The following is a 24,849-nucleotide window of genomic DNA, read 5'->3' on the forward strand; positions in this document are numbered from 1 at the left end:
GTAGTAATGTCACCAACGGTATTTCAGTTCCCGGCTAACTCCCCAGATACAACAGAGGGCAAATGCTATGTCTTTTTAAAGTATCTTTGTATGCATCCAGCACACCAACTCTCTGACAAAGGGTCATGATGAATTTTGATTGTTGAGTCCAATAATAATAGTGGCTTCTTTGGGGTGCCTGAGCAGCCCGTTGAGGCAGATGTTAGGATCCACATTTTGCAGATGAGTATACCGAGGTTGGCAAATAAGCGACTCTGCCGTGTTCACAGGTGCCGTGAGCAGCGAGGGCAGGGCCGTGCGACCCATGCCGGGCCCTCAGCAAGCCCGGCTGCAAGGCTGCATGTAGAATCCTAATTCTGCAGCTGTTCCTGGCCCACAGCCAGCCCCTGCGGGCAGGTCCCAGGGAAGAGGGGCCACTTCCCTCATGCAGAGCTGGGTGTGGTACAGTGTTCTGACTCCAACCCTCCTTTTGTGCACATCTTCCTTTCATGCGACACGTCACACCCACTGTGCCCAAGACCCCTTGCACACTGCCACACTTATTCCCACCCCAAAGGGCTCTGTTTCCCTTCTCAACACCTGTCTCCTTCCCCCTATACCTACTGTCTCCATAGGAGCGGACTGAACCTCCTTAGAAGTGTGGCCACACCATAATTGGGCACCTGTGAAGGTTTACAAGCGCTGGCAGCACACCCAGAGGGACTGCAACAGGTGTCCATGGAGGTGTGTGGGGCAGAAGAGGTCTCTGGAGGTGTTGTGCAGGTGCTTTGACCTCAAGCTGCAGGTTCTCTGAATGTTCCACACTCGCCTGCCACGGTGGCCTGATCCTCCTGTAAGTCAGCTCGTGACCCAGGGCACCCGGTCCCTGAGCCGGACCAACCAGACCACCTGGGAAGACACCTGGACTCCCGCCCAAGTCTGGTGAGTAGATGAGGCTGTATTACATCATTCTGGAGAGCATTCTCATTAGAAGTCAGTGTCCCCACTTCCTCCTGACAATGCCTCTGCTCTTCTTTGGAGCACGACCCGGTTTTGGGCCCACTTGCGGCAGGTGTTCTTCAGGATGGTCTGTGCTCGCCTCTTCAGATGCTGTCTTTCAGGAGTTAAAGCCTGCTGAAAGGGAGTCACTTGCCCCCTTGACCATGAAAACCTGTACTTCCTAGTCATAAATAAATTCACATCACAAACCCTTCAGGTCTGCCTCAGGTCACACGGCTATTCCTTCTCAAGTCATACCAGTGGCCACTCAACCAACTCGGGAAATCCAAGAACACCTGTTTGTGTGTGGGCCACCACGCATGATTTAAAAGAGTCAGACACTGTGAACCTCAAGGTTCCAGTCTGGTCAGGGAAATATGGTATTTTGGGGTAGCTAAACGGGAAGGGCCATTCACCACGTGCAAGGCAACGCTGCCTGATGCAACCCCCTCAGCTGGGTTCTCCACATGTGGGGCTAGAGTCACGGCCCTGGGAGCTGAGGACCAGGAGGAGATCCGGCCTGGGAGGAGGGACGGCCCAGCATCCAGTTATGTTGGGCATCCAACCTGGCTGAGTGGACACTCACCTCTCGGAAGAGGGCAACAAGGAGAGGTTGGGGCAGCAGAAACAGAGTGGGTGGTGCTCAGGGCTGCAGGAGACACCAGCGTGGCTCCCAGTTTGGGGAACAGAGGGAGGGAGTGGAAGGACAAGGAGGAAGACTGGCACAGGGTGCCACGGCTGTCGCCAAATGGGCCAGGTTTCTGGGCAAGACCGATTTCAGCAGCAGGAAGTGGAGATGCAGGCTGGCCCAAGCAGGGCTCTGATGTCCAGGAGTCCCCTCAGCCCACTGGCCACGGTGCCAGGTCTGGGCCCGGGCCCCGGGACTTCTTGTACAAGTGCTTTCATTCGTGAGGCTTGGATGGCAAAGGCAGCACGTACACGAGGCAAAGCAAATACAACCACGCAGAACAGTATCCAGTAGACGCAGGCTGTCACCGATGCCACTGTCAGTGTGGCAGCACGCCCCAGGCGGTTGGCGCAAAGTGGTGGAGGGAGTCCGTCAAGCCCCCTTGGGCCCCAGGCCCGGTCACTGCTCCCTGGCCCCACTTTGCCCTCCTTAGGAATCGGGGTCCTGTGCAGACCACTGAGGGGCCGGGGTGGCCCGGGGGTGCAGACGGCCCGATGGGGCAGCGGGGTGGGAACGGAGCCACGGGCAAGGTCTGTGGGGTGAGGACCTCCCAGGCAGAGGCCAGGGCCTGGTTAGGAACGGAGGGGGCTCGGCCGGGGCCTGGCGTGGGGCCAGCTGGCCTGACACGGCTGTGCACCTCCTGTGCCCAACATGCTGGGCTGGCAGCGAGTAAACTCGTGAAGGGTCAGATCCTGGAGGCCCAGAGCTTATCCTCCGCACAGAGTCAAGAGATGCAGCACGCTGATGCTGGCGCTTGGACAGGTCAGCCGTGGGTAATGCTCTGGAAGATGGGCAAGCCCGGGAACACGCGAAGGGATCAAGCACCTTCCTGAGTGGGTGTGGTGGAGAGCGAGGCGGGGTAAGCTAGCACTACTGGCTTCTCCTCCCGTGTTGCTCGGCGTCACTGGAACTCCCGACGGCTTGCTCATCCGTGTGACCATCCCGTCATCTCAGATCCCTGGCAAGGGCAGCAGACGGCGGGGTGAGGGGGCTGTGTGTGCGTGACACGGACATCTCCTTCCCACCCGCCTCCAGAAACCCTTTCTGCTTATTGACCAGGTGAGATGCCACAGTTTAGGGTGGAGTTAACCTTCCTCCTGGGGCAATGCTTCCTGGGGAGTAGAGGGGGCCAGACTTTTTGTCTCATAAAAATGGTGTGTGAACGACATTTTCAGACCCGAGTACAAACCCATGTCCCCAAGAGCGTTTCTGCTCCTGGGCTTAAACACCCCCCCAGAAGGCCTGTCACAACAGATTGAAACAGCAAGCCCTCTGCAGACTAGCAGCTGGGGTCGGCGGCGCCCACACTCGCACTTCCTTCTGTCCACCTGCCTTTTCCAGGAGAGTTTAGTGTTTCACTCCAGACTCACCCAACCTCACACCACCCATCGTGAAACAAAATGCCTTTGCTCCTTCCTAGCTTATTAAGTGAGCATGGATGAGTCACTCAACCTTTGAGCCTATTTCTTGAACTGAAATATAATTAAAAGGTGAGGCTAATCCCGCCCTATTGATTTCACAACATCGATATGATGGCAAATGAAATGTGTGTGCATGAACACTGCCTCACTGCAGGAAATTCGGAGAATAATTAAAGCTTCAGCAAGTTAATCTGCACCATGACCCGTTTTGAGTGTGTCACTGCCACACCATGAAATCATAAGTGCAAAGCAACCACTTTGCCCCAAATATTAACATCTTCAAGCCAGATATTTTTGCTGCCACATTCTACCAAATGTTTAATGAATTAATTTCAATTCTGCATAATCTCTTCCGGGATACAGAGAAGGAGAGAACACCTCTCAATTCATTTCATGAAACTAGTATTTCGTGGGCTAGTATCATCCTGATACCAAAATCAGACAAAGACAGCACAAAAAAGCAAAACAAAAACCCAAAAATTCATGACAAAATAGCATGTACAATTCAGCATAAATAACAAGAATTCTATGGCATGACCAGGTACCTTCCCTGTACCCCGACTATTTATACCACTTTTTAAAAAAAATTTATTTATTTATTTGAGAGAGAGATTGTGCACACAGCAGGGGGAGGGGCAGATGGAGAAGCAGACCCCCCGCTGAGCAGGGAGCCCGACATGGGGCTGGTTCCCAGGACTCTGGAATCATGACCTGAGCTGAAGGCAGATGCTTTACCCACTGAGCCACCCAGGTGCCCCATAACACTTATTTTTGGCACATTTTGTCTTCTGGTTATTTATCATTTTGTTACATATTGTATTGTTCATTAAGGTCTCATCTCTCCCCAAATACTGCACTATCTTTGAGAACACAGACCATATCAATATGTAGTATTTCCTTTGTATATCTACAAAAAAATAAGCATTTTGTTTTATACTCCTTAACAAATAACATCATGCTGAAGATAAAAATAGAGACTTTATAGGTGTTCAGTCCACAGTTGTGTTTTGGGGGGCAGGACGGGGGAGCGTATCAAGAAGAGCCACAGTCACCTGCATGTGAGCAAACACATCAGGATATGCTGATCTCAAGACTGAAAGAATCCTAATTTCAAGCAGATGTAAAATAACCTGTATCTTCATTCAGTAAAGGTTGTGTAGCCAGGGCCGGACCCGCAGGAATGTCAATGTCTTCGGGAGCAGTGACAGACACTATTCTTCTCTGAGCAAGGACATCATGGTCAGACGGAATTTTATCAGGGAGCAATATATTAAGTCTGGTTAATTCTTTATATAGAAAGCCACTTGTCCTCCACTCCCCTGTTAAACTGGGTACAGCAAAGCAATTTCCACTGAGTGGAAGGTGACGTCCCATGATGGGATTTGGGTGGCGCTGACAGAGCACACGAAACACACGACCGGGGCCTGGGAAATGCCCAGACGCTCGACTCGCTAGCACAGAAGCTTACTCTGCGCCTTGGGGTACACCTTCCTTACCAACAGGACAGAAGCGGTGGTGGCCTACATTCCAATGTCACTGTAGGGATAGGAGATGCCACGTGCAAATTCAAAGCGGTAAAGAAATGCTATTTATAGTTATGACTATTAGGACATAAGGGCAATTTGGATGTGCCCTTATGGGCACCACCGGGATGGCAGAGGACAGCCTGGGAGCAGGGTGGCCGGAGGGCCACCGCGGCGATGCGCCCATCAGCTCGGCTGCGCCCTCTGTCTTTCCCATGAGAAACCCCTCCTTTCTCCCTGCCCTCCACTCTGGACACTGCCCTTCCTTTTCCTGTTGTGTCTCATACTTCTTGAAATGACTGTGTGCAGTGGAGACCTCCAGCTCAGGCTGCGGGTACAGCAGCTGGGTGTCTCTTCGGAGCAGTCTGTCCACCCGGTTCAGACACTTACAGTAACTGTAGGAAGTGTCAGACCAGTTACCGACAGAATCACACACTTAGAAATTTCAAATTGAGGAAGGAAAGATTTGCAAATTAAGATATCATTTACAGCTATACAATTAAGTCATATTTTCTAAGTATGTTCCAAACTGAGCCTTTCAACAGTGAGTTATACATGCATATTCAGGGAATTATTACCTTGTTTTAAAAACTCTTTTTAATTATGTTGGTTTAAACGCTTTGGAAAAGGAAAGAGCCCCATGAGCTGTTGAAAATCAAGGAATAAGCTTTTGCCGCCTCAACCTCATTCAGCTCAGCAGTTCACCAATTAATGGTAGTTCTGACCACGGTGAGTCATAAATTGATTTAAATGTTGCAGCTAGAATGAACGAAAATAAACTATGATAGAGGACACCATAGAAAATTGCACAGAGTAGGGTAAATATTATTTCACAACACTTTAAAAAACAGTGGCAAGGGGATGCCTGGGCGGCTCAGTGGTTGAGCGTCTGCCTTTGGCCCAGGGCGTGATCCTGGGGTCCTGGGACTGAGTCCTGCATCGAACTCCCTGTGTGGAGCTTGCTTCTCCCTCTGCCTGTGTCTCTGCCTCTCTCTCTCTCTCTCTGTGTCTCTCATGAATAGATAAATAAAACCTTTAAAAAAAAAAAACAGTGGCAAGTGGCAGAATATACATAAAATGTATCATTTTAACCATTTTGAAGTGACTTTAAGCACATAAACAATGTTGTGCTGCCATCACCAGCATTTCATGAAACTCTTGCTGTGTGTGTAGTGGGCTGTAATATAAAATGTATTTCTTATTGCAGGTCATGGTTTTTTAAAAAAGCAAGAAAACCCTGCGTTAGCTCACTCTTCATGTATACAAAATGGTGGAGATTTCACTACCTCTGAGACCCCAGTGGAGCCTGAGCAATAGAGAAACCTTCTAAAACTTAAAGATGAGGAGATGATTCTAAAGAAAAGGATAAATTCAGATATTTGTCATACTGAAAAATTTGAAAAACCTATTTGTCTTTGCATGTGTGTGTTCCACATTTGTTCATACAACGAGTGCATGGGGATTGTACTGTGATAGAGTGACACCGCCAGGGTTGGGGGGAAGGTCAGGAGGTGTCATCCTGGGACACTGAAGGTGGAAAGAGTGGCTGAGCTGCCTTCGACAGCAGCGCTGCAACTATGGTGCCTGTCTGGGTGTCACAAGGAGATTCCGGTGTTTCACCAAGGGGATTAAGGAAACAGTGTTTCCTACATCTAATCAGAGTGACTAAAATATCTATCCAGAGGAAAACACCATTGTGCTAATGCCGATGTATGGAAAATTATAGTTCCCTTGACTCTGGCATGTGGTATCTAAGCTTATAAAGTTGTCAAAACAAACAGATAAAGAAACAAATAGCCGTCACCATGGAATGTTAGAAAATAAAAGTACAAATGATAAGGACTCCAATTCTACTGGATTCACTGTAGTAAACAGTGTTCAAAATAAAGGCAGCTCCCCTAGAATTGACAGGAACTGGCTGGAGGCTGGTGGGTGAGTTGGCAAAGCTGGGATGACTTCCATCCAGCAAACATCCACTAATACCAGTCACTGTGAAAGACGATGAGGGCACACATTCTAAGACCTAGTTCCTGCCTTTGCAAAGTTTCTAATGGGCGGAAGATAAAGAACGTCACGTAACAGGTTTCTATGCAGTCAGAGCTGTGTCACAGGTGTACCTGCATGGGGCCGGAGCTTGAAGGACGGCCTGATTCAGCCAGCCATGGGCTGGAGGCGGGTATTCCAGGAAGTCTTCCCAGAGGAGGTCCAGGTGTCCAAGTTATGTCTTGCAAAGAACAGATGACAACTTGCCGGAAGGAAGAGGGGAGAGACAGAAGAGGAAACACACAGACGTGCAGGCAACTGTGCTCAGGAACCTCTGGCTGGTTCCATGGTCGGGGAGGGGAGATTTTAAGCCCCATCAGGTGGTTGTGGTTAATATTTAAAAATGGAACCTGTTGTTATTTGGGGTCTCCCTTCTTTGCAAGCTCTTTGCTGCTGGTGAGCAACAGGAGCCACACATCTTCCATGACTGGGTTGGGGTGTCCATTTTACAAAATAATGAGGCAGAGAGTCTTCATTAGAGAAGATTTTGAGGGAGAGCCTGCATCTCAGGAGACTTGTGTGAGCACAGCTCAGGGCACCTGGCATCACTGTGGCTCAGTCTTCTGGAGGGGCTGGGGCCACGTTCCTGCTGGGGAAGAGGGGTCGTGGAAGCAGGGAGTGACTGCCCAGAAGAAACAGGAGGGAAGCTGGTGGTTGCCATGCACACCTAGACTCAGGACATGGGCAGCGCTGTCCTGACAGTGGCTTTCTCTCTCACTGGAGGGATGCTGTCATTTCTTAAGAAGTTGAGTGTCCACAGATGTTGGGTTAAAAGTAATGTTCAGTTTGCCAGGTCTCCAAACTTAAAATGTTCCCAAGTAAATTTTTAAAAAATGCTTATTGAGTCCAGTTCTCTGCCTGGAACACCCAAGCTCGGGAATGTTTCCAAAATGTCTGTCTCATGTCCTCATCCTTCTTTCCGTGAGCGCTGCAGGCAGGCAGGCAGGCAGGCAATCAGGGTGGGAGTGCAATCTCTCCCCAGGCCTGGAGGCAGCGAGGCACCACCAACTAGCCCAGAAGATATCTGCTGGCAGAGCGTGGATCGAAGCTGCAGTTGCAGGCAGCTTTCAAAGGAAACACAGATCCAACCACAGAAGCCTTGAAGGGCCAGCCCGGCTCTTCACTGAGGGTTTCACAAAGGAGCTAGCCTGAGGGCATCACAGAGCACACTGCACAGAAGTTTCTCAGAAACTTTCTCCAGATTCGGCCCCTCCTTCCAGAATTCCATACTGGTGAACCCTGTACCTCCCTTGCAGGCCCTCGGGCATGTGGCTCTCCCTTCTGCTCCCTGCCCTGGGCCTCCTACCCCTGGGCTGGCACCTGCCAACGCCCGCTCTCCCAGCCTTTGCAGCTTGGAGATGTGGGGGTCTCACCCAGGATCCTGTTGCTCTAGCTGGGAGGAGGAGCACAGCCTGGGAAGCAGTCCTCTCTCACGGCTTTTGAGCAGTACATGTTCTTGGGATTGGAAGATGACTTGAAACCCTTCATCTCATCACCATAGTTTTATTATCTTGGGAGAATTTAAAACACATCCAGAAGTGGGGAGGAGTTTAGGAACCCCCATGTGAGGAGTCCATCATGCAGCCTGAACAGTTGTCAACTCACTAGCCTGTCTCATTACTTTTTACGTATTGCTACTGACCACCTCGCTGTTAGAGGACTTGGAAGGAAAACCTCGACATGATATCACGTCCTTCATCAATATTTCACTATTATCTCTAAAAAATAGATCTCCATTTTGAAGAGTTCCAATTCACAGACAAGGCGTAAGCACTTACACATCCTACACCTAGACTTACAGAGTAAGATTTTGTCATATTCTCTGTGTGTGTGTGTGCCTTTCACTAAACCATCTGAGAGAAACTTGCAGACATCTTCACCTGTCACCCCTACATACTCCTATGACCAAAGAGATTCTTTTTTAGAGAGAGAGAGCAGGTGCGTGTGTGTGCGCGTGCCATAGTGGGGCTGGGGGAGGGAGTCCCAGGCAGGCTCCATGCTCAGGGCAGAGTCCGACGCAACCCTGAGACCATGACTGAGCCATCTAGGCACCCCCAGGGATTCTCGTACACAGCCATAAAACAAGTCTATGAATAAATTCAGGAAACTTGACCTTGCTTATAAGACTGGGAGAGAGTCCACACTGGAGTTTTGATTGTGTCCATCACAGCAAGTCGCCCTGATCGAGCACCTGGTCTGGGGTTACACTTGTCATATCTCCTCAGTTGCCTTAAATTCGGAAAAGTTCCTCAACCTTTTAGTGTTGTTTATGACCTTATTTTTGAAGATTACAGGCCCATCATTCTGTATGTCTTCACTTCGAGTCTGTGATTGCTCCCTCTTTAGCTTGTGCATTTCTGGTAGGAACGGCACATAACCGAGGTCATGTCACCTCATGTCAGTAGGTCACTGTTATTCGGGATGTCAACCTTCAACCTTTGATTCAGATGGGGTCCACATATGTAGCACCTGTAAAAACACACTGTTCTCCCTTAAAATTCCTCGAGCAGAAGCAGTTAGTGAGCTGTGAGCTATGAAATGGCAACATAACCTGTTCCTCAACAACCTTCCCCCAGAGACTGTAGAGTTCACTAGTGACTCCTGCCAGGGTCCCAGGACAACTGCAACATGCTGATGCTTTAAGTAATTCCTTTTCAACTTATTAGTCAGCATTCTGTAAAGAAAAGGTTTCCCTTTCCCTTCCTCATCTCTAAGATTTTTTTACTTACTCATTTATTTTTTATTTCTAGTATATGTGCTGCCGAAGCGAGCAGATATACTAGAGCACAAGAATATTTTTTATTTCTTAGTATGAACTCATGCATTCCCTTTTTCCCCACGACGTATGCTAATGTATTACTGTCATTACTCCTTTTGATACTTCCACCTAATTTGACTAAGCTAGTTCCTTATTGTATTTCTATTTAGGGATAGAGATCCACCAAAGCTTAACACATTTTTTGAGTCCCCTCTTGCCTCATAATAAATCTCAGCTCGCTGTCAAATCCAAATATCCTAAATGGCTCACAAGACCCCTGGGGTCTCCCTTGCTTGCCCCTCTGGGCTCCTGTGCCCTCCACCAACTTCAACAGCTTGGCTTTTTGCTTTGTCGTGGTCAAATACTTCTGTTCTGACCTGGACTGGCTTCCCCTTCCCTGCTGGGATGCTTATCCACAGGCTCTGCCCCCTTGTCTGCCTTGTCACTTTCTCTCATCCCCCCTCCAAGCTGGCTCTGGCCCCTCTTGCCAGGCTCTGTGCACACACCATAGTAACCATGTCCCTGCTCTTTATCCCCTACTGTCTGTTCACCTGCCTCCTGGGCTGTGCTCCTCGTGCTGTCTTGCCAGCACTTGGCACAGCCCGAGGGGAGCCCGAGGGGAGGACTTGTTTAATTAATAAGCGAATAGTTCTAAGTTATGAGGAATAAAGTCTGAGCAGTGTGCTTAAGCCACAAATGAGCTTGCTGACATGTAGGTAATTTTCCATGATAATATACAAAATGGAGAAAAAGTATTTATTTTTCACAGAAAATTCTGGGACAATAAAGAAAATATTCTCAGAAACTAGCTAAAATTTAGGCCTTTACTAAGAGAAAAATATCTTGGTTCTTTCGTTGGTTGATTTGACAGACATGCACCTCCCCCTGCTACCCTCCCCCCCCACCATAGTACTAGATACCACAGATGGCTTCTGCCCTGTGCAGCTGACCACTGTTGGGGCTGACCAGCACACACATGGCAAGTTCTAGCAGTGCTGATGGAGCTATGAATAGAGCACTCTGACGACCCAGAAAGGAAACCAACTGTCTAAAAGGAAAAGATTTAAATGGTTGACATTTGAGCGGCACCTTGAACATTAAGCCTGATTTTACCAGAAGTGGAAGAAAGGACACTCCAGGCAGAAGGAAGAGAACAGATGGAGGGCAGTAAAGAACCGAAGTGCTCGGAAGTGAGAAGAGGCTCCAGGCTCTACTCTGCAAGCAGCAGACATCTGGGAGCCCAGGCTCCTCCTTCTGCTCTGTTCTTTAAACGGACTGTCAGTAAATGGTACCATTCTACAGAGTAAATAAACCCTGTACTTCATTCATGACTACACCCAGGGACTCTCCCAGTGTCAAGCGGGTGTGACAAAGGTCAGGTGTCCAACTAGGGCAGGAAGAGAGATGTAAGGGGAACAGCTACATCAGGGACCAATTTGTGAAGGGTCTTCTGGTCCATAAAACACAAGCTGGATTTCAGCCTCCTGGGCCAACCATCAGAGGAGGGTGGTGAAGGGGCTTTTTCAGGAAATATGTGCTAGCATGACGAGTGGTGGGGTGAACAGATGTGGAACAGAGATTGGCCACCATGATACTGAAACAAATAAGGACTGGGATGCCGGGGTGGCTCAGTAGTTGAGGATCTGCCTTCGGCTCAGGTAGTGGTCCTGGAGTCCCAGGATCGAGTCCCTCATCGGGCTCTCTGCAGGGGAGCTTCTCCCTCTGCCTGTGTCTCTGCCTCTCTCTCTCTCATGAATAAATAAATAAAAGTTTAAAAAAAAAAATCAGGACAGTGGTAACAGCAAGCAAAACCATCCTAAAAGGGAGGAATGATTTTTCAGGTAGGATAGGTACAACTTGTGATCACATGACATGAGAAGTGAGGGAGACCATGAGCTGAGAAATTTATAACTAAAATGTTCTTTAAAATTGATCTGATCTTTCTAAGCAAAAATGCCACAAAACCGTGTTTTATGTTATAACCTCAGATTCCAAGTGAAAATGGATATTTCTTTTGAAACGCAGCTTGAAACACACACATCAAGCAAAGGGGAACAAAAACCAGTTTTTCTTTTATTTTGTAAATTTTATTTGTATTTTAATTCCAGCATAGTTAACACAGAGCTTAGTTTCAGGAGTACAATATAGTGTCAGCATCCCCAGACATCACCGTGACCCTCAGGATAAGTGCTCTGCTTCATCCCCATCACCTCCTCCCCCACCTCTCCCTCTGGTGACCTGCAGGGTGTTCTCTAGAGTGGAGAGTCTGAGTGTCTTGGTTTGCCTTTTTTTTTCTTTATTTCTTAAATTCCACATATAAGTGAAATCATATGGTATCTGTCTTATTTCACTTAGCATAATACACTCTAGTTGATCCATGTTGTCACAAATGGCAAGATTTTGTTCTTATTTATGGCTGAATAATATTCCATTATATATATATATATATATATCGTCTTCCTTACCTATTCATCAGTGGATGGACACTTCCACAGTTTGGCTATTGAGGACATCCCACTATGAACAATGGGGTGCAGGTGCAGCTTTGGATCACTGTTTCTAACCTTTGGGTAAATCCTAGGAGTGCAGTTGCGGGGTCATAGGGCAGGTCTATTTTTAACTTCTTGAGGACCCTCCACACAGTTCTCCGGAGTGGCTGCAGCAGCTTGTGTTCCCACCCACAGGGCAAGAGGGCTCCCCTTTCTCCACAGCCTCACCAGCACCTGTTGTTTCTCGTGTTGTTGATTTTAGCCGTTGTGACAGCTGTGATATCTACAAAGAGCCAGTTTTGAAGGAGGAAGAATCATACAATGTAACTACAAAACAGGAGATGTCATTTCAATATAAAATACTCCCTTATTGCTTAGGTTACTGGCCTTTTCTACAATTTAGGAATGCATCTGTGAGTCACAATGTCTGCCTGCATGTAGACATAAGCAAAAACCATGAAAGTCTAACTTACCAACTTCGGAGAACTCCTCATCTTTCCAAGATGGTCCACATCACTGGGCTGGGGGTGGTTTCGCAGTGGAGAGGCAGGGCCTGGTAAGTGCAGGTAAGCATACAGGCGCACCTGAGAAGGGGTCCCAACAGGCCCCACCCGTCCTCTGGGGAACTGAGCTTTAAACACTTTCCATAAGCCCATTAAAGTCACTGCTGTGAACATCCTGATTTAACCTGCAGGGCTCCTAGAGCTAGAACGTGACCACGTATCACAAAGCAAGGGGCACCCAGCTCCGACGCCAAGCAACACAGGGGAGTGGAAAGCACACTTGCCAGCATTCGACCCCGGCCAGGAGGCGCGCCAGAGGCACAGGTGCAGGGATGGGTGCCACAGCGACCCAGCTAAGACTTCCTAAGTCTTAACTCCCGCCACCCGGACCTATTCAAGTGCTACGTCGGCGCAGTCAACACTCAGGAGTAGACGCAGGACGCCAGGCAGCAAGCTCCCAGGAGGTGGACGGGGAAGGGAGCGCAGCCCCAGGCCCCCTGCCCCACCCGGCCTCTGCCTGGCCCAAGGGCGCTCAGGGCCCGGTGTCTCTGCGCAGGTGGAAGGGGCCTGGGGCTGGAATGAGGGGGGTGAGGGGGGTAAGGGGGGGCGCGGTCCCGGGGTGAGGGGGTGAGGGGCGCGGTTCCAGGGTAAGGGGTGAGGAGGGTGAGGGGGGCGGGGGGCGCGGTCCCGGGTGAGGGAGTGAGGGGGACAGGGGGCGCGGTCCCGAGGTGAAGGGTGAGGAGGGTGAGGGGGTGAGAGGGTGAGGGGTGCGGGGGGCGCGGCCCCGGGGTGAGGAGGTGAGGGGGCGGGGGGATCGCGGCCCCAAGGTGAGGGGGGCGGAGGCCGCGGTCCTGGGGTGAGGGGGTGAGGGGTGCGGGGGGCGCGGCCCCGGGGAGAGGGGTGTGAGGAGGGTGAGGGGTGCGGGGGGCGCGGCCCCGGGGTGAGGAGGTGAGGGGGCGGGGGGATCGCGGCCCCAAGGTGAGGGGGGCGGAGGCCGCGGTCCTGGGGTGAGGGGGTGAGGGGTGCGGGGGGCGCGGCCCCGGGGAGAGGGGTGTGAGGAGGGTGAGGGGTGCGGGGGGCGCGGCCCCGGGGTGAGGAGGTGAGGGGGCGGGGGGATCGCGGCCCCAAGGTGAGGGGGGCGGAGGCCGCGGTCCTGGGGTGAGGGGGTGAGGGGTGCGGGGGGCGCGGCCCCGGGGTGAGGAGGTGAGGGGGCGGGGGGATCGCGGCCCCAAGGTGACGCGGCCCCGGGGAGAGGGGGGTAAAGAGGGTGAGGGGGTGAGGGGGTGAGGGCGCCGGCCGACCGCTATCTGGGAGCCAGGAGGGAGTCGGCGTACCCCGCGACAGCGCCGCCTCTCCAGGTCGCAGCGGGGGCGGGGGCGACGGCGGGGCGGGGCGGGGCGGGGTTGCGTGCGCGCCCGCGCCAATCACAAGCGCCGCCGGCAGGGGCGCGCGCACGGAAAGGCCGGGAAGCGGAGGGGCGGGCCTGGTGCCGCGCGCAGCCAATCGGGGCGCCCCGGCGCCATGACGTGAGGTTCTCCCGGGCGCTGAGCGCCAGTCGGCTGGCGGGGCCGGTGAGTGCGAGGGCGCGCGGGCGCGCGGGCGCGCGGGGCGGGACTTCCGGCGAGCCCCGGAAGCGGGAGCTGTGTGTTCTCATGCGAACGGGAAGGAGCGTTGGGGCGCCGGAGTCGCGAGGTTGAGACATTTTCGGGCCCGAAACGGGAAGGAGTCGCGGCCGCCCGCCGCCAGCCCGCGCCGCGCCGCCCCCGCCGCTCGTCCGGGCCGGCCGCGCCCTCCCCGCCCCTCCCTCTCGGCCCGTCCGCGTGTGGCGCGGTCGCCGGGCACCGGGGCTGCGGCGGTCGGCGGCCGGGCGGCGGCGGCGCTGCTGACAGGTGAGCGCGGCGGGCGGCGGGCGGGCCGCGGGGTGCCCCCGCCCGCGCCCCCGCCCCGGCCGCCCGCTCGGACCCGCGGCGCGCCCGCCTGTCACGGGCCGCCATCTTCCCGGAGGACGCGGCGGGCGGAGTGCGGGCCGGGCGGGGCGGGACTGCGGGGCCGGGCCGGGCTGCGGGGGGCGGGCGGGGGCGCGCGGGGCCGGGGCAGGGCCGCGCCGCCGTCCGGCCCGCACTGCGGAGGCCTCGCCCCGCCCGCCCGGGGCCCGCGCGCCGCCGGCCGGGCGGGGAGCGGCGGGGACCCGGGCACCAGGAAGTGGGAGCCCGTGCGGGCCGCGCCGGGGCGGCGGGTGTGCGGCGGGAGGGGTCGGCGCCCGGCCTCCCCCTGCAGCGCGACGCCTCCCGGGCGCGGGCGGGCGGGCGGACAGTTGGCCGGCGCGTGCGAGCCGCTCCCGGCCGCGGGTCGTGTCCCCCGGGCGGTGGGGCCGGAGCGGGGCAGCCGAGCAAGCGTGGGGGGGGGACGGGGGGAGGGGCTGCAAGTTACCTTCCTTCTGGAAAGTTTTTTTTCTTCTCTTCCCGTATTTTTTTTTTTTTTAAAGCTGGTCTCGAGTTGCGTGGAGAATTTGCAATGCGCTCGAAATAGGTGCGAAGTTGTCGTTTGCAGGGGGTGGGGTGGGGTGGGGGCGCCGCTCCCGTCCTGCGGTGCAGGCGGCGCACTGTGCAATCTGCACACTTCCCCACCTGCCTGCCTCCCTCTAATTTACCGTCGGCTGGCCTTGGCCTCTGCCTCCTCTGCACAAGTCGAGGTGCGTGGGGCTTCGGCTCTGCTCTGCACCGGGAGGCGGTTTCCTGAATCCGGCCGCGGGTGACCCCTCCGAACTCAGGTTTGCTCGGGTTGCCGAGGCGGGGTATCCCCACAGAGGCATCAGGTCAGCAAGCTTATTCATCATTTCAGCCGTAAAGGGGATTGGTGCATTTCCTTTGAAACTTGCTTTTGGGTTCGACATTTCGAACTCTTCTTATTCTGTATTTTGGAACATTAATGGGAGCTGACTTGTTTCCATGAAAGGATGTCCTGGCTTCTTATTGATGAAGCGGTGACTTCTGCTGCTTCGCTTTTCTTCATCCAGCCCCGCAGGGCTGTCCCAGCAAGTCCGTCTGGGCCGTTTTTACTGCTTATTTTCATTACTCGATTTTTTTTTAACGAAAACTTGAAAGTGTTATTTACCGCACTGCTGTTTTCAGTATTCTTTCTCTGTCCATTCTGATTTGCTGGACAGTTTTTTTGTTTGTTCGGTTTTGTTTGTTGGGGGGGGGGGGTTGTTTTTGTTTGATTCCATGTATTTGGGCAGAGAAAGCAAGTTCTGAGGATAAAATGTGTATTCTGAGCAAAGGACTTCTATATCTGAGTGGGAGCCGGAGAGAAAATAGGTGATAATGTGAGTGCTAGCGTTCATTTAATGCATTCTGTACAAGAGTAGCTGAAATTAAATGGCAGCACATTGAGGGAGATACTTGATTTTATTTAAAATAAAAGATTTTATTTTTCCTTAGGGTTCCTTAGGGAGCGTGCTTCAAAAAAAGTTGAGCGTTGGAAAATTTATTGAACTTAAGGATGATTTCTGCAAATAAGCACAATTTTGACAGACCTAATTAAACTCTGTGAAAACATTCTAGTCACTTCTTTTTATGAAACAGTCTTCGCATATCCTAACATGTCTATCCTAACAGTCTTCACATATCCTAATTCTGAAATACGAAGTGCAAGGCAGGAGCACCAGGTTAAGAGTAATAGAATAAGCCGTGCCTTGGAGGAGCCCCACTCCCATGAGTAGATTGCAACCGTATTGACAGGTTTTTGTAGGGAGAGACCTGAGGTCCGTGTTAACCAAGAGAAGTGGCCGACGGACTGCTTCCATTGTTACTTCAGAGTGTCATGCTGGGCTTCATACTTTCCATAGTGATAAGTAGGATTATTATTTAGGTCTTCTAATTTTAGTAACATGTGCTGTCTTTAGGATGGTCCCTAGAGATCTTTAAAAGCTGTGTAGATACATGTTACTTTAGATTGTTATTGTCCTCAAGTTCAAGGCACAAGTTTTAAGTATGCTTTCATAATCCATGGTTGTAGGTTCACAGAGTTTTCTCCTTTAAGGATTTTTTTCAGATAAATGCAAGAAAATCTCAGTATATTCTTGTCATTCCTCCTATAAGGCCATTGACTCAACCTGTTTCTAATGGGCAGAAGAAAACAAACACTGAAGTTGTTTTTATGGAAAATACATTGTTAAAAACAGACACTGTTGCTGGGCATTGTTGCTTATGCTGTTTTCTAAAACTTTATCCTGTGAAGAGTTCTCTTTTTTCTGTAAGAGCTAATTTTAGAGTACACAGTAAATGAGGCACTGCCTTCTGAGAGCTTTCAACTCACCAGATATGATTGTAGTTTGCTTCAGTTCAGGCTGCTGCTGCTTGGTGCACTCGGTGATCTCCCCAGAGCAACTGTATTTCCCCTGGAGCTTCTTACAGGAATATGGAGTTATAGAGGGAGAGCCATCAGGTTCTCTTATTAGAAGGAAGGAAAATAACTCCAATGTGGACATTTTTTTTTCCCCTAACATTCCAACACTTTATTTTTTCTGCATGTCAGTGTCTTTAACCTTTAGGAACAGCGGAAGAGAAGTCATAACTTGGCTCACATCTCCTTCCCTTATCGTCCCCCGCCCCAAAGTCCCTATTGTCCCTTTAATAGTTCTATAAACTGTCTTTTCAGCACTTTTCTGGTGATGCTTTCATGGCTGAGTTATAAGGGCTGCAGGTGAGTGATGCCACCACTTCTGGGCCTTCTGTCACAGTCCGGTTTTCTCTTCAGCATCCTCCCTACTTCCCTGATAGTGAGACCTGGGTCAGGAGTACATTGTGTTAACACAAAAGGCATTTCATATTTAGCTCAAATTTGAAAGCATGCTACTTAATCTTTGGAGAGGGTTTTAATAATCGTTGAGATGGGACTTAAGCTTCAGTGAAAGTGTTCTTTACGAAATCTGATATGCACACATATTGGCTTGGAAACCTGCAAGTTAGGTAGCATTTATTTGTGTGAGAAAAATAAAGTGTCTCTTTCATTTACAGCACACCATTTTAGTTCCACTATGGCCAGAGGTTGCTTTAAAGGCATATCCTGGTTGTCAGGCCTTTTTAAAAAACTCATCAGTGACTGTCCCCTGTCTAATAAGTGAGAAACGCTGAGGGCCAGGCTCCAGGGCCCTGGGCATTTCTGCCTCCTCCTTGCAGGCTGCCTCGCCTCACCACTGCCTCTGCCTCAAAACCATGCTGTTGCCTTTGCTCTCTGTAGTTTCTTTGCCTGAAATAGAATTTTTTTTTTAACTTTGCTCTTTAATCCATCCTTATAAAGGTATTTCAGGAGTCCTTCAGGAATCCTTGCCTTCATTTCTAAGGTGCTTAGAGTGCTTCTCTGTTTCTGTAGCACGTCAGGCACAGCACCTGATGAATTAATGTAAGCTCCTTGTGGGTGCGATCCTTTCTGGGTTTTTTTTTTTTTTTTTTTTTTGGTTTGTAATCTCTTTGCCCAACTTAGGTCCAGGTACCCTATACAGACTTTCTTCGACTTAGGATATACCTACTGTAGTTTGAAAATACTGTTAAGTTGGAAATGGGTTTCATACACCTAACCTTTAACATCACAGCTTAGGCTTGTTTACTTTAAACCTGCTCAGAACACTTAACATTCGCCTGCAGTTAGTGCAAAATCATCCAACCCAAAGCCTGTTTGTTCGTGAAGTGTTGAATATCTCATGTAATTCATTGAATACTGTAGTGAAAGTGACAAACAGAATGGCAGTATGGGTGCCGGACGGTTGTCAGTGAATCTCGGTTGTTATTCCTCTGATTGTGGGGCTGAGTGGGAGGGAGCCTGCTACCTGGAGCAAGATCAGCGTTGAAAATTTGAGGTACAGGGCAGCCCTGATGGCGCAGCGGTTTAGCGCTGCCTTCAGCCCAGGGCGTGATCCTGGAGACCTGGGATCGAGTCCTATGTCGGGTTCCCTGCATGGAGCCTGCTTCTCCCTCTGCCTGTGTCTTGGCCTCTCTCTCTCTCTCTCTGCCTCTCGTGAATAAGTAAATAGAATCTTAAAAAAAAGAAAAGAAAAGAAAAGAAAATTTGAGGTGCAGTTTCCACCGAATGTGTATCATTTTTGCACCATTGTGAAGTTGAAAAATTGTAAGTTGACCCATCATAAGTTGGGGACCATCTGTAGATGTTTAGTAAACTTTGCTCAGCTAGATGGAAAAAGGCGTGTCTAAAGACACCTTTCATTTCGGTTGTAAGGAAATGATTTGCAGATTGTACAATTGCATGCCTTTGTAAACATAAAAATTTTCACTTGAAATGAGTGCAATAGAAAGTGCACAGTCATATTTACAAAATGTTTGTGATTTGATAGTGATGTAGTGCATACTGCATTGTGGATGGAGTAATTTTCAAATTTTTTATTTTTGAAAGATTTTATTTAATGAGAGACGCAGAGAGAGAGAGAGAGTCAGAGACACAGGCAGAGGGAGAAGCAGGCTCCCCACAGGGAGCCCAATGTGGGACTTAATCCCAGGACTCCGGGATTATGCCCTGGGCTGAAGGCTAAACCACTGAGCCACCCAGGTGCCCCTTTTTATTTACTTTTTTAAATATTTTATTTATTAGAGCACAAGCAGGCTCCCAGCTGAGCAGGGAGCATGATGTGGGGATCAGTCCCAGGAATGACCCCGTGCAAAGGCAGACACTTAACCTACTGAGCCACCCAGGTGCCCCTGGATGGAGTCCTTTAGTCATGTGACATAGATTGCGTTCTTAGTCTTTAAAAACTTGCCCTCTTGGGGATCCCTGGGTGGCGCAGCAGTTTAGCGCTGCCTTTGGCCCAGGGCGCGATCCTGGAGACCCGGGATTGAATTCCACGTCGGGCTCCCAGTGCATGGAGCCTGCCTCTCCCTCTGCCTATGTCTCTGCCTCTCTCTCTCTCTCTCTCTTTGTGTGACTATCATAAAAAAACAAAACAAAACAAAAAAACAAAAACTTGCCCTCTTGATAACGAATGCCAATTTCTTTGGCTTTAAAATTAAATTATATTACCCTAAAACAAACCAATTACAATAGTGGGAACATAGTTTTAAACTTCATTGGATTTTTCCATTTTTCATTCCCTGTGGAGAGTCCTTGCCACAGGGTCTGGTAGGAAACACAGAGTTCATGCCTTCCTTGAGCAGGTGTTTTTGATCAGTAAGATACTGGCAACACAAAGACAAATGATGCCAGAACTTTTCTCTAAGGCTTGCGGTCTAGAAGGGCTTAGGAAAGTGAGTTGTTTTATTTAAAGCCAAGCAGACAAGCATTTGGATTCTTGCAGCTTCCATCCGCAAGATGTGTTGATGGCTCTCAGCACCACACTCCCTTGAGTGGTCTCGCTCTTGTATACAGTTGTATTGCTTCAGCACATCCTGTGGCAGGCCCCCTCATCTTTCCCCGCCCCAGCTTCTTTTTTTTTTTTTGGTAACTCTTACTACATTATAACATACCGTGTAATTTCCATATTTTATGTAGGGTCTGGCTTCTGGTGCTCGAATGTTAACTCTCTCAGGGTGAGGGGTTTTATTTTGTTCACTGACATGAACGCAGACCTTTGAATGGTACAGAATAGTCACTAAATAATTCATGAATAAATCCTTGGGTTATAATGATGAACAAAAGGGATGGATTGCCCTCCTTTTTGGAGCTCACAGTCCATGGAGGCAGGTAAATGACCACATAACCACAGATGAGAGCCATATACGTTGGGCTGGCTGTTGTAGGCTTGAGAGGACCAGGAGGCTCCCTGAGGAAGAGTGTGGGGGCAGAGTTAGCCTGCCGGGCAGAGGACCGGTGTCAGCGACTCTCAGCACATGGATTTGCTGAGAGTAAAGGAGGGCCTGTCGTTGTAGCAGCTGGATCGCACAGGATTTAAGCGGTCTCAGGATAGGTGAGAATTTTGCTTTGTATCCTAAGGACAGTGGAAAGCACTTGGAGGGTTTTCAGCAGGAGAATTACATGACCAGAATTGCCTTTTTAAGTGATTATTTTGCTTTAAGGAGAGGAAGGGAAGGGCACACACTGACGGGTATTACTCGACCCGGAGCGAGGTGGAGGGCGCTTGTGTTTGTCACGGTGGAAAAGGCCAAGCCCTGGCCTAAATGAAGAATAGCTTGCTTAGAAACTCTTTGGTTTGTATTAGATAGATATAATGTTTATTTATTTATTTATTTATTTGGTTTTTTTTTGTTTTTTTGTTTTTAAAGATTTTATTTATTTATTCATGAGAATACACAGAGAAGAGAGAGAGAGAGAGAGGCAGAGACATAGGCAGAGGGAGAAGCAGACTCCACGCAGGGAGCCCGACGTGGGGACTCGATCCCGGGTCTCCAGGATCAGGTCCTGGGCTGAAGGTGGCGCTAAACCGCTGAGCCACCCCGGCTGCCCCAATTCTGTTTTTATTTTTCAAAAAGCTTTGTTTTATTGTCAAAGCTCAAAATGTCAAATGTCAAAATGTCAAAAAAAAAAAAAGGGTAAAAACATGATCGGTTCAGTACAAATTTATAAGTTAATTACAGTTCTGAACATGTTAAACATCCCCTTTTCAAATATGTTTTTCTGAAAATATTGTGTCCTTTAAAACCTGTTCTTCAAAGGCTACTTTCTGAACATTTCTTTTTTTGTTGATTACATTATCTCTTTCATCCTTAAACCTTACCATCGGTGTAATTCCTGTTTTACTGTAGATATATGTATGTATCCCCCAGACTATATAGTACTGTCATCCATTACTGTCTGGCTTTTTTCTACTCTGCAGAGTCGTGGAGTTGTGTGAACCTTTGAAAGGAGACTTGAAGTCCCTGTGGAAAGTTACCTTTTAGAGATCGAGGCATTTAGAATTCAAAACCATTTTCCCTTTACTTGTTTTCAGGAGGTAAAACATTCAAATAATGGATAGTATGCTGGTTGTCATTTAGTGCAGAAATTTAGGATAAACTTTTTGGATGAAACTTTCCCTAGGATTACTAGAAGTTCCATGTTCCTTTTTGATCAATATCTGTGTCTCCAGAGATTCTTGTTTTCAGACTCTAGTGCTCTTTCTGGTTTTCTGTCAACAGGTCACTTGAGTACAGACCATTGTACAAATGAGTAACTGATGAATCAGCAGTATGTTCTTCACACCTCACACACAGGGCGGGCCTCAGTGAAGAGCAAAGGTCCAAAGAGTGTAGTAGCTCACAGCACTTGGGGCTCTTCACACTTCTTTGTATATGTTGATGTTTACATTTCTTCTGCTGAAATCCTTCCCTTTTAGGCCTCTGTGCAGGAGAGTTAACCCCAGGCATGAATGGACTGGGGAAGAAAATACATTTGCCACACACAACTGCAGAAGCAGTCAGGCGTGCAGAATGTACGTCTTTGTGACCCGGTGAAACTGCACTGGCAGAGTGAATTGCGTTCCTGCACAAGAGTGCCTTGAGGTCCTAAATGACCCTAAGTTTTAGTAGTCTCCATCGGGCCAGGGACATTGTTGGTGCTTTCCTTTGAAGTTCAGAATATTGAGAGTGTGCTTGTCACTGTGAAGGTTTTTGATCTGTTAACTCTAAGTTTTTCATGAAATTGAAGATTACAGTTCAAGGTAAGAAGCCATAGATCAGATGTTTTCCAGGGTTATTATATGGCCACAAATTTTATTAGTAGGTGATTTTATGAGCAGAGCAAATAAAAGCTGGATCATTAACTTCCAATTTACATTCTGGTGCATTGGTGCAGTTAGGTAAGTTTATTGAAAACTTGTAAACAATATATTTACCAAGTGTTTAATCGTAATTATGGTACATTTAATCAGCCTTAATCCAGTTGCATAGAAAATTTTGTTTTCATCAGCACCATTTTTCACTGTGGAATTACAAGGAGGGAAACCTTTCATTTAATGCAATTCATACAGTTTCAGTGTGAGTGTGGTTAGCACTCTAGGACAGTCGTTCTCGGAGCCTGTTGTTTTATGAACTGAGACTTGATAACTTGTTTATGAAAATAACTGCCAGAGAAGAGTGTAACTCTTGTTGCAGTCCTAGGATTTTGGAGCTCTGACACTCATACCCGTGCTCACAGAAGTAAGTTTAAGGTCAATGCACAATACAGCGAGTTAGCAGGTGGCAAAGCCAGGGCTCTCTGCCTTTGGTGTCCTGTCTGGGCTCACTCCTGTGTGGCACTCTAATTACAGAATTCACAAAATATGCTTCTGAACAGTAGGATTTCAAAAACTGAAATTGGTGAAAGTGTTAACATTATGTATACTAGAATTTTATTTTATTTAAATATTTATTTATTCATGAGAACACAGAGAGAGAGGCAGAGACACAGGCAGAGGGACAAGCAGGCTCCACACAGGGAGCCCAATGTGGGACTCGATCCCGGATCTCCAGGATCAGGTCATGGGCTGAAGGCGGCGCTAAACTGCTGGGCCTGTATACTAGAATTTTAAATTGGCATTTTACTGTTTACTGTTTTGGTTTTTTTTTTTTTTTTTGTAGGACTCAAAGTTGCTATCAATGTGTATTTATCTATTTATTTATTTATTTATTTATTTATTTATTTATTTATTTATTTATTTAATTTATTCATGGGGGTGGGTAGAAACACAGGCAGAGAGAGAAGCAGGCTCCACGCAGGGAGCCCAACTTAATCCCAGGTCTCCTGGCCCTGGCCCTGGGCCAAAGGTGGCACTAAACCGCTGAGCCACCTGGCTGCCCCTAAAATATGTTTTTAAAAACACATTTGAAATAACATTTAAGAAAATTAAGCATATTGTTTGTCATTCTAGATAATTTAACTTACTGGCTTTAATCAACTTGGTAAGACACAAATAGGTCTTCCAGTTTGTATCTCATATTAAGACTGCAGTTTATTTGTTGTCTTAGAGAAATAAAATTTGAGAAATTCCTGTACATTCAGTGGTTGCCTTCCTAAACTGCACAGACAGTTCTACCCTTGACATCCATGCTGCTGGTGCAGGGTTCATGTTCAGGCTTTGGATGTGTCAGAACCTGTGTTCATACTTCTCTCTTCTTGGTAAGGAGGAGCTCAGACCTAAGAGAGGGTTACTTGGGTGAGCACTATATCACCTCTCCTGGCCTTTACCCTCCTCAACAACACTTTTCCTTGCTTCCTAACAGCCTGGATCTTGCCTACAGAATGTGAGAAATGAATGCAGATTGCCACAGTTCTCACCCTCAGCAATGTATTTGGTTTAGAATTCAGAGGACCCAAAATCCTTGCTTGTTTTTGTTTTTCAGAACACCTCATTTGCTCTTTGGAAAACTGAGGCCTAGAGACAGTTTGCTTCCCATCACATGATCAAGAGGAGAAAATGGGGTCTGTCTAGTTACTTGCTTCTAAATCCATTGCAAACAAGACCCAACTGTTAGAAAGCTTAGGTGTCCTACATATGTGTTAGGTCCAGGTAACCTGATAGATTGGTGGCCTGTGCCACACAGCACAGCTAAGCTGCAGAAATGCTGGTTTTAACCAGAAAGTTTTAATAGTACTTTTTATAGTGCGTATCCTTGGAGCTGGGGTACCCCACACCCAGGACTGAGAAAAGTTCATTTACCTTGCTGAAGAGTCATTCAGAATTACTGGAGCCGATGCTGACTCTGATAGTTCGCTTGGAACTTTTATGGTGTTATTAGGTTCATCTGTTGAACTATGATCCTAACTGGCTGAGGATTATTATCCAGTTATTTCTAAAATAGAGATGATAGTATGCCTAGAATACATATCCTTTTGTATATATCAGACTGAAGGATTATCTAAAGTAGTATATATTTTTGAACTCCCAACTATGGAACTTAAATTCTTTTTTTTTATTATTTTATTTTATTTATTTATTTATTTATTTTTTATTTACGATAGTCACACACACACAGAGAAGAGGCAGAGACATAGGCAGAGGGAGAAGCAGGCTCCATGTACCGGGAGCCTGACGTGGGATTTGATCCCGGGTCTCCAGGATCGCGCCCTGAGCCAAAGGCAGGCGCCAAACCGCTGCACCACCCAGGGATCCCTTAAATTCTTTTTTATGAGTAGTGTGACTTTGTTAAGGAACACTTCATTTTAGGTGATATTCATTGTATTTCACTATTTTCTGATTAGCACAGTCATGTTGGCAAAGGTGAAAGCGTGTTCAGTTGTCATACCTTGTCTTGGGCCCTGGCTGCTACTTTGTGAGTCAGTGTGGTTTCATGGCTCCGCAGGTCCAGCCTCTGGCTGCCTAGTGACTAGTAATGACTGTATTGGTTTAGTCTCTGCTGTGCCTGCCCTAAACATGCACACAGCAGGTGAGATGAGTTCCCAGGGGCTCTACCAGCAGGTAGCGGGGAGTCGGGGTCTGGGCGAGCCTCGAGCCCCTGATCCTGACCCCCTCCTCAGATGCCCAGCCTTTTGTTCGTAAGTCCTTGAACTTCTGAGTCTCTTTTTAA

At 48.7% G+C, this 24,849-nt stretch overlaps 1 protein-coding gene and 1 long non-coding RNA gene across 4 annotated transcripts in view; one reads left to right on the forward strand and one right to left on the reverse strand.

The window, feature by feature from the left end:
* Positions 1 to 11,481: 11,481 nt before the first annotated feature.
* Positions 11,482 to 13,796, reverse strand: LOC121497615. 2 transcript variants are annotated; one of them, XR_005989527.1, is made up of 3 exons: positions 13,738 to 13,796; positions 12,374 to 12,453; positions 11,482 to 12,183 (listed from the first exon to the last, which is right to left on the reverse strand). It is a non-coding gene; the product is annotated as an uncharacterized LOC121497615 (long non-coding RNA). The 2 variants fall into 2 exon arrangements; XR_005989526.1 differs by lacking the exon at positions 13,738 to 13,796 and having other exon boundaries at positions 12,374 to 12,989.
* Positions 13,797 to 14,028: 232 nt separating this feature from the next.
* LARP4B (La ribonucleoprotein 4B) overlaps positions 14,029 to 24,849 on the forward strand; it is a 95,498-nt gene continuing 84,677 nt past the window's right edge. Inside the window, exon 1 of one of the 2 annotated variants that reach the window (XM_041765913.1) lies at positions 14,029 to 14,292. The gene's annotated coding sequence lies outside the window, so the exon portion shown is untranslated. Of the gene's footprint in view, positions 14,293 to 14,961; positions 15,219 to 24,849 lie in introns of those variants that run through there. The other variant, XM_041765914.1, reaches the window with a different exon arrangement.

The sequence above is a fragment of the Vulpes lagopus genome, chromosome 8, assembly GCF_018345385.1.
Source record: "Vulpes lagopus strain Blue_001 chromosome 8, ASM1834538v1, whole genome shotgun sequence".
Lineage (NCBI taxonomy): Eukaryota > Metazoa > Chordata > Mammalia > Carnivora > Canidae > Vulpes > Vulpes lagopus.